Below are 13,612 nucleotides of genomic sequence, written 5' to 3' on the forward strand. Positions count from 1 at the left end.
TCACATTAAAATACTGGAGTGCTCTAACCATAGCCACTTGTGGTTTTCCAGCCAAATACAAAGAAATCACACTATCACGATTGAATTCCATTACGAATAATTTTTTTTTTTTGGAAAATTCTCACAAAAATGCTTTTGTACGCTTGTTTACAATATAACAAGCTGTCACTGGAATAATTTTAACAGCTGTCGGACGAGTGGCATAGGAATGACAGCAGTCTAAAGTTGGTTGCAGTTTTCTCATCTCACCCTGTATATATATTTCCCCAACAAACCTTGTTTCGGAACATCCTCCGAATTTGTATTGAAACGTTTCTAATGTCCTCGGAATTTTTTGGGGTTACCAAAATCCAAAATTAAAGGACATATTTACCGTAAAAATAAAATAAATGCTTAATATATCCCACTAACCTTTACGTAACTTTAAACTTTTACACGTTTTTCCCCTTAACTTTCACTTGTTTTATTGCTCTCAACAACAAACAAACATAAATACTGCCCTAACATAACAATTCTTCTCCCCCGTCCCCCACCCTCCGTGATTTTGGCCATTCAAAACAACCTTGTCACGACACATGTTTAGCCACCCCTCAAACAGTGCAGGCAACAAAAACAATTTTCAAAAATTTACCAAGGGTGATTTGTCACAATATGTGTCACATTAGCTACAGCAATTGTGCAATTCTTAACGGTATTATAAGGCGTCGCCCCCGCCCTAGTGGCTGGCTGAATGAATGACACGAAACTTAACACTTGGGCTGTACTGGACGGATAGCTGGAGACTGAAGAAAATTGAAATAAATACTGATTTGTTAAAGACATTAAGAGGTCCAGGAGGGCGATGGTGGGGATGTTTTGTTTCTAACTACATTTCAAGCAGTTTGAGGAGAGGAATTCTATTGGAAGGAAGTTTTAGGCCTTCCGTAAAAAGACCTTCGGTTTTAAGAGGAAGAGAGATGATTTAATATTCTATTGTGACATCTATTGGCCTTTATGAGAATCAGGCTTTTGTTAGACCGTTTAACTAGATTTAAAAAAAATATTTTTCTCAGATTTAAAAGTCATTAAAGACTAGTGATTGATGAATATGTTTTATGAAATATTCACGATTATATCAAAAACATATATTAAAGTACTGCCGAAGCCTGAAATGCGAATATTTTATTAAGAACTATCTGGGCTATAAATGCCATCTTTATTTATTTCCCATTGCTATTAGTGCCATGAACGTGGATCTTCTCTCTGAACATCAAACGTTGTTTTTACATCCTCAGCCATTTGGCTACAGAGGGTATGTATCCTCATAGATTTCGTCCAGAAAGACCTCGTCCAAGTTCATAGATAGGCAATATCGGCTTCTTTTGATAATTCTCCACATGAAATTTGAAATACGGGTCCGATTGCATCCACAGGTTGCACATCCTAATATTTCTATGAACTAAAGGTCCGATATGCAGACGGGATAGACAGGACCACACCTTCTGGTACCTCCCAAACAAAGGGTCTAATATTTTTATTAATCGTAACTCTTATCAAATATGAAAGGTAATACAAATTTCGCATATCCCAATATTTCTATCAACCCCAGATGTATGAAGGAAAGTGTATGAAATCTTTATTTGTATGAAATATTGACCGCGACTGCGTCTTCTTTCAGAAGAGGTCAAGATTTTCTATGGGAAGACATCATGGTCTTCTATGAGAAGACCTCATAGACATCATAGACGAGGTCTTATATGAGAAGACCTTCTGGTCTTCTATGAGAAGACCTCAGGGTCTTCTATGTGAAGACCTTAAAGTCTTCTATGTAAAGACTTTGAGGTCAAGGTCTTCTTTGTGAAGACCTCAAGGTCTTCTTTGTGAAGACCTCAAGGTCTTCTTTGTGAAAACCTCAAGGTCTTCTTTGTGAAGACCTCAAGGTCTTCTTTGTGAAGATCTCAAGGTCTTCTATGAGAAGACCTCAGGGTCTTCTATGTGAAGACCTCAGGGTCTTCTATGTGAAGACCTCAGGGACTTCTATGTGAAGACCTCAGGGACTTCTATGTGAAGACCTCAGGGTCTTCTATGTGAAGGCCTCAAGGTCTTCTATGTGAAGACCTCGAAGTCTTCTTTGTGAAGACCTTAAGATCATTTTTGTAAAGACCTCGAGGTCTTCTATGTGAAGACCTCAAGATTTTCTATGAGAACACCTCATGGTCTTCTATGAGAAGGCCTCATGGTATTCTATGGGAAGACCTCATGGTCTCCTAGAAGAACCATGGGTCTTCTCATAGAAGATCTCATGGTCTCCTATGAGAAAACCTCATGGTCTCCTATGAGAAATTCACATGGGCTCCTATGAGAAAACCTCATTGGCTCCTATGAGAAGACCTCATGGTCTTCTATGAGAAGACCTCATGGTCTTCTATGAGAAGACCTCATGGTCTTCTATGAGAAGACCTCATGGTCTTCTATGAGAAGACCTCATGGTCTTCTATGAGAAGACCTCATGGTCTTCTATGAGAAGACCTCATGGTCTTCTATGAGAAGACCTCATGGTCTTCTATGAGAAGACCTCATGGTCTTCTATGAGAAGACCTCATGGTCTTCTATTAGAAGACCTCAAGCTCTTCTATGAGAAGACCTCAAGCTCTTCTATGTGAAGACCTCAAGATTTTCTATGAGAACACCTCATGGTCTTCTATGAGAAGGCCTCATGGTATTCTATGGGAAGACCTCAAGCTCTTCTATGAGAAGACCTCAAGCTCTTCTATGTGAAGACCTCAAGATTTTCTATGAGAACACCTCATGGTCTTCTATGAGAAGGCCTCATGGTATTCTATGGGAAGACCTCATGGTCTCCTAGAAGAACCATGGGTCTTCTCATAGAAGATCTCATGGTCTCCTATGAGAAAACCTCATGGTCTCCTATGAGAAATTCACATGGGCTCCTATGAGAAAACCTCAATGGCTCCTATGAGAAGACCTCATGGTCTTCTATGAGAAGACCTCATGGTCTTCTATGAGAAGACCTCATGGTCTTCTATGAGAAGACCTCATGGTCTTTTGTGAGAAAACCTGAAGGTCTTCTCTGAGAAGCCTTCGTGGTCTTCTGTGAGAAGACCTCATGATCTTCTATGAGAAGACCTCATGGTCTTCTATGAGAAGACTTCGTGGTCTTTTGTGAGAAAACTTCATGGTCTTCTATGAGAAGACCTCATGGTCTTCTATGAGAAGACCTCATGGTCTTCTATGAGAAGACCTCATGGTCTTCTATGAGAAGACCTCAAGCTCTTCTATGAGAAGACCTCAAGCTCTTCTATGAGAAAACCTCAAGCTCTTCTATGAGAAGACCTCAAGCTCTTCTATGAGAAGACCTCAAGCTCTTCTATGAGAAGACCTCAAGCTCTTCTATGAGAAGACCTCAAGCTCTTCTATGAGAAGACCTCAAGCTCTTCTATGAGAAGACCTCAAGCTCTTCTATGAGAAGACCTCAAGCTCTTCTATGAGAAGACCTCAAGCTCTTCTATGAGAAGACCCCAAGCTCTTCTATGAGAAGACCTCAAGCTCTTCTATGAGAAGACCCCAAGCTCTTCAATGAGAAGACCTCAAGCTCTTCTAGAGACCTCAAGGCCCTCAAGCTCTCCTCATGGTCTTTTACCTCAAGGTCTTCTCTGAAAAGACCTAATTTCATATTTTTATTGAACAATAATCCAGCCTCTGGTCTTTTATTTGAAAGCCTATTGGAATTTCGTGTTCCATCGAAGACCAGTTTATCTTTTTCAAAAGATCAAAGATTCTGAACAAAATATTTCATTATGTTACAACCTTCTACATATTTTGCACATATCCTTGCGTCTCAGTCCCATGTAAATTTCATATGTTTTTATTTTCATTCGCAACTGACCACAATTAATGGTACTTAACATTTTCTTTGTTTTTATCTCTTCAACAACAAAAGGCCAAGAGCCTTGTTTAAGAGCGTATCTTACCACAATATTATACTACTAATTATTGCTCAACATTCCGACAAACGTTGATCCTTTGAAAAGCACACTAATTACATTTACATTCAATTATTGTGCAAACAAAAAAATAACAATTGTTGCTGTTTTAATTCCGCACATTTTATGTTGCTTTCTTTTAAGCTATTCGTAATGCATTTTTGTTATAGTTTTGCGTGTCAAGTGATGAATGAGTACATTCTTTGTTGAGTGAAGATCCACTCCCACTGTGACGCCTTGGAATACTTTTTTGTATCCTTTTTTGCATCCCGTTTTTTAACAAGACTTGTTATTGTTTCGTTTGTGCGACAGAGGACCGTACAGAGTAAAACCAAGTATATGGACATGTATGTGTGTGAGTTTGTAATTAATTACCATTTTGTTAGGCTGCTGACGTATGGTTGTGTTATTCTCTTTGTTTGGTTAGACAAATGACTCCGCAAGGACATCACTTTAGTCAGTGTGTGCTAATTCATCCCCCGAAAAAATTCAAAGACTTGACGGAAATGTCACTGCAGTGTGATATCGGTCCACACAGGGGATGTAAATTCTTAAAATATTCTGGGCCTTGTGTACAATAGAACTGTGGTGTCCCTTTTCCAGTCTCTGAAAGGAAACACGTGGTTTTTAGTTGAGTTATGGTTATTGTCTTTTTATTGATGTCAATTATTGTCAATTTATGCGGTAGTCCTGATTTTATAACTTTTTTGGGAAGTGACTCACAGAGGGTTGAAGGCGAAATTACAAGGTCATTATTTGTTTTGCATAAAATTTACATTTAAAATCCGCATTTGAAATTGAAAGTGAAATTGATTATGTCTCGTTCTGTACTGCCAAAATCCAAGAGGCAAACGCTCCTCGGTAGCATGTCATCCACTCATATAGCACTTGTAGAAGATATTCTATCAGAATCTCTAAACAATCATTAAAATGTATATTTTCTATAGGGGACCTCTTATATGTATAAAAAATAATAGGTTATTTATATGTATAAAAAATAATAGGTGATTCTTTTCGCTATTATTGTTGGCAACACTGGTTTAAACAGTTCACGCACGTTTCGTGTTTTGTATCACTATCAATCACCTTCAGTTCCGTTAAATAACTATTGCAAATCATTGAACTTTGCTATCAAAAAGCTTGCTCTCTTGAGAAAATTAATCGCGAGGCTCTTCCGGCTTATGGTCAGTTAAATCAATCCGCTGAAACGGCTATAAGAGGTATTGTGGCTAAATTTTACAACAAAATTACACAATTGGACATTAAACCACCAACACGCTTACGTAAATTGCGAACTGCAGAACATATCCCAACTATATCGGCCAGTGTTAAGAATGGCCATCAATGATCGATTCATTGCCGTTCTCAGCAATTAGGCTTCTGTTACTCAACAATGTGGGAAATACTGTGGAAGGATTTAGGTGTAAAACCTTAAAAATTCAGTTCGTTCAAGAATTGAAGCCGAGCGAACAAGAGCAAGTCAGAATTTTTGCTTAATGGGCTCTTGTAAAGTTGGCCGAAGACATACTTTTTTTATCGAGAAATTGCGTATATTAAATTTGTCATTCCGTTTGTAACATCCCTAAATATTCGTCGTAGACCCAACAAAGTGTACAGGGCGAGATAAAAAATGTAAAAAAGTCAAACGCCATAATTTTAACATTTTTTTATTTTATTGAATGAATGCAAAAAAAAGTCGGAAATAGCATCAAAATTTAGAATAAGTTTAGATTTCTTCGAATTGGTCACCTTTGGCACTAATTATGACCTTCAAACGGCCAATGAAGCAATCACACGCTGCCCGGATGTTGCTCTGCGGTATTTTGGCCCATTCCCGGCGAATCGCTTGTTTGAGGTATTCGACACTTTGATATTTTATAATGCCAACCTTGCTTCCCAAAATAATCCGAACACAATTGGATTGGTATCCGGAGATTTTGGTGGCCATTGTGCGCTGAAAATGAAGCGAGGAACCTCATTTTGCAACCATTCTTGGGTGGCGCGTGCTGAGTGCGATGGCACGAATTATGGCCTTCAAATGGCCAATGAAAGCGTCACACGCTGCCCGAATGTTGTTCTGCGGTATTTTGGCCCATTCCCGGCGAAGCGCTTGCTTGAGGTGATCGACATTTTTGTATTTTTTTAGTGCCAATCTTGCTTTCCAAAATTCACCAGACACAATAGTCCAACGGATTGGCATCCGGAGATTTTGGTGGCCATTGTGCGCTGGAAATGGAGCGAGGAACCTCATTTTGTAACCATTCTTGGGTGGCGCGTCCTGTTGGAATGTCCAAGGTCTGCGGCCAAAATGTTTGCGTGCCCAAGGCTTTAATACACCCTCCAGAATATTTTCGCGATAATATTCGGAATTTATTCTCATGCCACGGTCGATTAATGCAGACAGAGAACGACCATCGGCTGCTATGGCGGCCCACACCTTCACCATGGCCGGTGCATCAGTTCTGGTTGCCAACCGAAGGTGCACATTTTCACCTGACCTCTTTGGCAAGTAAACACGATAATTTTGTTTGTTTACAAACTGCAGAACTACGAATGTTTTCTCATCGGAGAAACCCATATTCGGCAAAGAGAAGCAAATTGAATATTGCGATGTGTTCAGCTCACCGGTCATTTTTCGGCCACTGCGACGCGGGTTTCGCTCAAGTCGCTTCTTTACTTTTCTAACCATTTCTGCTAATGTTGCTGTTTTCTTCCGTCCACTTCATTGACGTCGGGCTACGCCACCAGTATCACGGTAACGAGCGATGGTACGAGACACAAAAGATTTATTCACATTTAAATGCTGGAGTGCACTACGTTGGCTACTTGTGATTTTCCAGCCAAATATAAAGAAATCACACTATCGCGCTTGAATTCCATCACGAATAATTTTTTTCTGGAAAATTCTAACCAAAATGCTTTTGAACGCTTGTAAACAATATAATGAGCTGTCACTAGAACAATTTTAACAGCTGTCGTACGAGTGGCTTAGAAATGACAGCAGTCTGAAGTTGGTTGCAGTTTTTTCATCTCATCCTGTATATCTCCAACCGATTTCGGGTTAAGTGTGCACCAAATGGCCAATATCAGTCCAAATTACCTTAATTTTGGCAAATCCCACCGAATTCAGTTCAGAATGAAGTACGTTTGAGGAACATTGGTTCGGATATAGCTATAGCTCCCATACATATGTTTGATCCGATTTGGTGTTTAAGTCCCCCACATTCATAATATGCACCCCAGAAGAATGATGATTGGTACCAGATATCGAATACAGCCCAGAAATACCTCTGCTAAATTTTATCAAAATTAGTTCAGATTTGGATATAGCTCCCATATATATCTTCAGCCAATTTCGGATTAATTGTGCACCTAATGGCCAATATCAGTCCAAATGACCTGAATTTTGGTACATCCGACCGAATTCAGTCTAGGAGCAAGTACATCAAATTTGGAGAAAATCGGAGAAAGTTCTTTTAAAAATCCAAGCTGAAAGTTTGATAGTGCTGTAAAAACTATCGTTAAAAGTCCACGATCAAAGACTGGTACTTCTTGTAAAAATATTGAGCCAATTCCACATTTGCAGGACCAATAGTCCCGAAAATATGTTTTTAAAAATACACATTTAAAAGACTAATATTCTTAGCAATATTGTTACAAATCCATATATAAAGTTCTGATTGCCCTGGAAGAAACCTATCGAAAATACGTTTTTAATGGTCTGGTAATCAAAAAAAATATAGGGGTAAGTATCCCCCTTTAAAGGTCTGATGATACTGGAAACAATATTCAGGATTAAAGATATGATAGTCTTAAAAAAATATTGTTCAAAACGTCTTTTATAAGTCCGATAATCCTGAAAAAAATAAGGATCTAGCAGTTTTTGGAAGTAAAAACAAAAAGAAAAAATATAAAACAAATATTTTTAAAAATTCGAGTTTGAAGTCCTGGCTAAAATATTGTTATAATTTCACATTAAAAGGTTCGATAGTCCTGGAACAAATATTGTTGAAAATACGAAATTCGAAACGATTCCGATGAATACTGTTGCTGAAATTATCAAAATACAACAGACAGACGGACATCGCTAGATCGTCTTAGAATTTTACGCTGATCCAGAATATATATACTCTGTAGGGTCTATTATGAATATTTCGAGGAGTTACAAACGGAATGACAAACCTAATATACCCTCCATAGAATGGTGGAGGGTATAAAAATAACTTTCAAAACTCACTGGAAATTCAAATACTGCTAAGAATCCACGATCAAAGGTCCGATAGGTTTTTTTGAAAATATATTGATAAAATTCCATTTTCGTTGAATCCACAATTTCAAGAAAAATTTGTATTTTTCCTTTGTAGTCCTTCAATTATAAAAATTTTATACGATTTTTTAAGATTGAGATTTTATCCGTATTTTTATAAAGCATATAACTATGAAAAATATCGTATTTAAAAAATTTGAGGCTTTCTTTAATGTATTAATTGAACTCTTTGATATGGTATTTATAGAAAGCAACAAGGTATAAAATGCCTTCAATAGGATCAAAACCCCAAATTTCATTCAATCTCTTACAAATCAAGTTCAGAGTCATCTTTGTGTTTAGTTATTCCCACCCAAAATTTCTTCCATAGGGAACTCCTTCCAAAAGAGCAACTACTGCTACAAAACACCACCGCTCTGCTCTATTTGCATTCACATGGGAATTAATTTCGATTTCTGGTATTTATTTAGGCTTAGAAGAGATTTCAACTAAATCAACAACATTCAAAATATAAACATAGTTAAACGTTTGACAGTCCACCCACCGGCAACAGGGCAGTTAACAACGGCAATAACAATCTGCACATTTACAATATGTCAAATGTCACCGATCCTAAAATAATAAAATGGACCAAATTCGCAGTTTTATTTCAAAATTACCAAGGACAGCCACCCACCCTCCGCCACGGTAAGAGATTTGCAAGCAAAAAGTCAACAACAAATAATGGCAACAAATCTCACAAACATCGCCATACATAAAAATTCCCCTAAAAATGATGGTTATTTCAGTTGTATTTACCCCAAAAAATTATGTTGCAATTTTTCCAACAAAAACAGTAATTCTGCCATTATTTTCGCACACTAGGACACAGGACACAATGAAAATAAAACAGTCCACAAATCCTCAAACAGCGATGGGCCAAATAAACAAAACATAGATTTGATATTTTATTGTCAGAGAAAAAAGTGCGTGAATCACCTATTTGTTGTCCTTGTTTGGATATCCTGCGGTGCACTCCCATGGGAATTTGTTGCAAAACAGTTTTGGGGACGGGATTGTTTTTATTTGTCTACCATGTGATATGTCGTGTTCGGCATGGGAATAAATGTGCGTCTTTTTGGCAAATAGCCGATATGTTTTCTTAGGCCTAGCTATTTTGCAATGACAGGAAAGGATTCATTGGAAGGAGTCTCTCCAAAGGTTTTTTATAGAAAGGAAGCACATTATAAAGAATAACTTTTTAATGTTTTCCAAGGAAACGTTTTTGGAAGGAGTAAATCCATCAAAAGTGTTCAATAATGAAAGACTTTAAAGGCCTTCCGTGGACAGGTCTTTAATTGAGAGTATGCAATTGATCTGTCTTCTATGGAAATAAGGCCTTAAAGGGTCTTATCTTTTAAAATCTTTTAAAGGTGTTGTTTAACTCAGGGGAGTGGGGGAAAGGCTTCGACAGCGGTAGCAACAACAAAACTCCCCAGAGTTATTATGATGTGAGGTGATGTGTAGGTGAGAGGTTTGGTGCGGTGCGGGTGATTCGCGCGTGTGGTGTAGGATGAAAGAAAGAAAATTACGAGAAATAAAACAAAGATAAATTAGTATTAATTCTTAATATAATGTATGCTTTATTGGTTCTTTCTTTTCTAACAACAAAATTACCTCTTTTCAAATATGGTGTTGGCGACAGTGGCCGTGTTGGGTTTCGTTTCAAAGACTAAAGACAAGTGAACGCAATGGTTCTGAGTGACCGCTGAGGGTCCCATGTCTGTCTACAATTACAACTACAACTACTTCCAATGAGAGCAAGGTGAGCCTACCGACAACAACCAATGCCCAGCGACGATCCGCTCACTACGGTCTCCGCCAGGGGAGTTGTAGAGGAGATGCCTGTGCGCCAATCAGCATCCGTGATTGATCGAGCATTGGAAAGTTGTGGTGGAACGTATCGAACTTATACAGGTGTTCTATAGAGGTTCTTCCCTCTTCAAGACATTCTATAAATTGACCTTTTTAAGGTGTTCTATAGAAATAGGATTTTGAAGGTCTTATACAGAGAGAAGACATTAAATCTTGTTTCTTCTTCTTTAAGAAGACCTTTTAAAGTTCTTATACACAAAGGAATTCTATGGAAATATTGTCCTCTAAAGCTAGAAGATGTAATATAGACAAAATACATTCAAGGGTTATCTCTATAGATGGAAAGTCTTATAACGGTATTTTATTAAAAAAAGGTCTTCTATGAAGAAAAATTTACTTTTTAGAAAGAAAATATCTTCTTTCCATAAAAAACTTTTTTAAAGCTCGGAAATCTTTCAAAGCTCTGCTATAGAATGAGGTCTTTCAATGTTCGTTTATAGACATAAGATTTTTCAAGAAAGTGATCTTCCATGGAGATAAGTTCTTATATAGAGAAGATCTTTTAAAGGTCTCCTATTACTAGAAGGTCTTTCACAGGATTTCTTTAGAGAAAAGGGTTTCAATGGTCTCCTTAGAGATTTTTTTCACATCTGTTCCATATAGAAAATTTCTTTTTTAGGTCATCCATAGACTCAAGGCTTTTTAAACGGCCTTTAACCGAACTCCGAAATGTATTATGGATAAAACTTCCTCCTATTCTTTGGATTGAAGACCGCTTCAACTTATATTATGGAAAGAAGACTTCTTCACGGTCTTCATTGGCTTCAAAATGTTCTAGGGACAGAAATGTCACAATACCTAACACCTTCCAGAGCCCTTCACAGATCCTCTTGGAGAGAAGGCCTTTCAAAGATCATCAAAGGACATAAGGCCTTTTGAAGAGTTTATACAGAAGACGGGTTCTTCTATGGAAAGAACTAATTCGCATGGCTTTCTGGGGACAAAATATTTTTCAACATCATCTATGGGCATAATGTCTTTTCTGGATGTAAGAACTCTGAAGGATCTCTCAAGGCGTTCCTTTATTAATGGAAACCCTTTCTAAGGCTTTCTATAAAATAAGAACTTTTCAAGGTCCACTACTTATAGAGGACCTTATAAATAAAGCTCTCTAGGTTTGCGATAGAAGCAAGGTGTTTTCAACCTCTTTTTTGGCAAGTACCTTGTAAAGGTCTTCAAGAGACAGATCACCTTGAGAATGTTTTCTATAAAAAGACTTGCAAAAAACACAGCATTATCTAAATTCTACTCACCCACTGTGACCCTTATACCTAATTGTAGGAAGTTTTGGGACCATATTGTACAGTTCTTACACTTAGTATACATTTCCGAAACCACCTCCTTTTATCAACCAACCATTCTTGTGCCAAATGTCAAGATTTTAGCTCTGCAGGGTGAGATGAAAAACTGCAACCTACTTCAGACTGCTGTCATTTCTAAGCCACTCGTCCGACAGCTGTTAAAATTATTCCAGTGATAGCTCATTATATTGTTTACAAGCGTACAAAAGCATATTGGTGAGAATTCTCCAGAAAAGAAGGTTTTTAGCGATGGAATTCAAGCGTGATAGTGTGATTTCTTTATATTTGGCTAGAATAAATCTTCTGTGTCTCGTACCAAGGAAGGTGGACAGTAGAAAACAGCAACATCAGCAGAAATGTGTCGAAAAGTAAAGAAGCGACTTGATCGAAACCCGCGTCGCAGTGGCCGAAAAATGGGTCGTTAGCCGAACATATCGCAATATTCCATTCGGCAAATATTGAAAAATGAGCTCGGGGTAAAGTCATTGAAATTCCAAAAAGTGCAAGAACTTACACCGCAACAGAAAGAAAATAGACTCAACAGAGCTAAAGAGTTGCTTCACTTGACCGAAAGTAGTGAACTGCCGAATTTGGTTTTCTCCGTATCCGATGAGAAAACATTCGTTGTCCAGCAGTTTGTAAACAAACAAATTGATCGTGTTTACTTGCCAAAGAAGTCAGCTGAAAATGTGCACCTTCGGTTGGCCACCAGAACTCAAGCTCCGGCCATGGTGATGGTGTGGGCCGCCATAACAGTCGATGGTCGTGGCATCAGAATAAATGTCGCGTCAGAATATTATCGCGAAAATATTCTGGAGGGTGTATTAAAGCCTTGGGCACGCAAACATTTTGGCTGCAGACCTTGGGCATTCCAACAGGACTCAGCACCATCGCACTCAGCAAGCGGCACCCAAGAATGGTAATAAAATGAGGTTCGTCGCTTCATTTCCAGCGCACAATGAACACCAAAATATCCAGATACCAATCCGTTGGACTATTGTGTCTGGAGTATTTTGGAAAGCAAGGTTGGCACTAAAAAATACCATAGTGTCGATCACCTCAAGCAAGCGCTTCGCCTTGAATGAGCCAAAATACCGCAGAGCAACATTCGAGCGGCGTGTGACGGCTTTATTGGCCGTTTGAAGGCCATTATTCGTTCCAGAGATAACCAATTCGAACAAATCTAAACTTATTCTAAAATGGTAATGTTTACCAGGAGGTAAGGCAGGGAATACCTAGGTTTTGGAAAGAGCCACCAACCCTCATCAGTTCCCTTGGTTTTTGTCTGGGATATTCTCCGATTACCAAATACATTGACCCTGCCTTACCCCCTGGTAAACATTACCATCGTTTTCCACTAATACAAAACGTTGTTTTTATAAAAACAACAATAAAGGGATTAAGCCTTACCATTTTGCAACAACAAAATACTATGGTATCACGAACAAACAAGCCAACACTTTTCTATTCTAAAATTTGATGCTACTTCCGACTTTTTTATCTTACCCTGTATTCATTCACTTAACACAAAATTTTACCAAATTTAGTGCTTTTTAGTACACTTATATTTCGATTTTCCGAAAACCTTTGGTTCTTCAATTATACATTCCTCATTCCAAAATTTCAGAATTCTAGCTCTTTTCGATTACCCAAAGCATTGGCACACGCCCACACTGATGCACTCGCAAAATTTCAAAATTCTAATTCCAGCCGTCTCGTATGGGCGTGGCGAATCAGTCAATCTCTCAACCCTTTTATTATAATAGATTTAAGAAAAAGAAGAACTTTTTGGCCTCTTACATAGATAGAAGACTTTTCAAGAGATACTTTGGATAGGCGACCTTTAGGCACTTCTCGAAATGGAACACTTTTTAGAGGGACATCATTCTGTTTCTTTTGGAGGCATCCAAAGATAAATCCTCTTTAAAGAACATCCCATGAGATTATTTGTATTAAGTCATATTATTCCTTGCTTACTTCACCCTCTCATAACTCCCTCCTGCCATAACTCGCATGAATCCTGGCACCATCATCCCTCTGAGATTATATTCTTAACCACTGCCGCATAAAATGTAATTCGCGAAATGCAATAAAAACATTTTTTACATTGTCGTAACTTAAACGCAGATTTCTTTTTTATGTATTTT

This window comes from Musca domestica, unplaced genomic scaffold (genome assembly GCF_030504385.1).
Source record: "Musca domestica strain aabys unplaced genomic scaffold, Musca_domestica.polishedcontigs.V.1.1 15, whole genome shotgun sequence".
NCBI lineage: Eukaryota > Metazoa > Arthropoda > Insecta > Diptera > Muscidae > Musca > Musca domestica.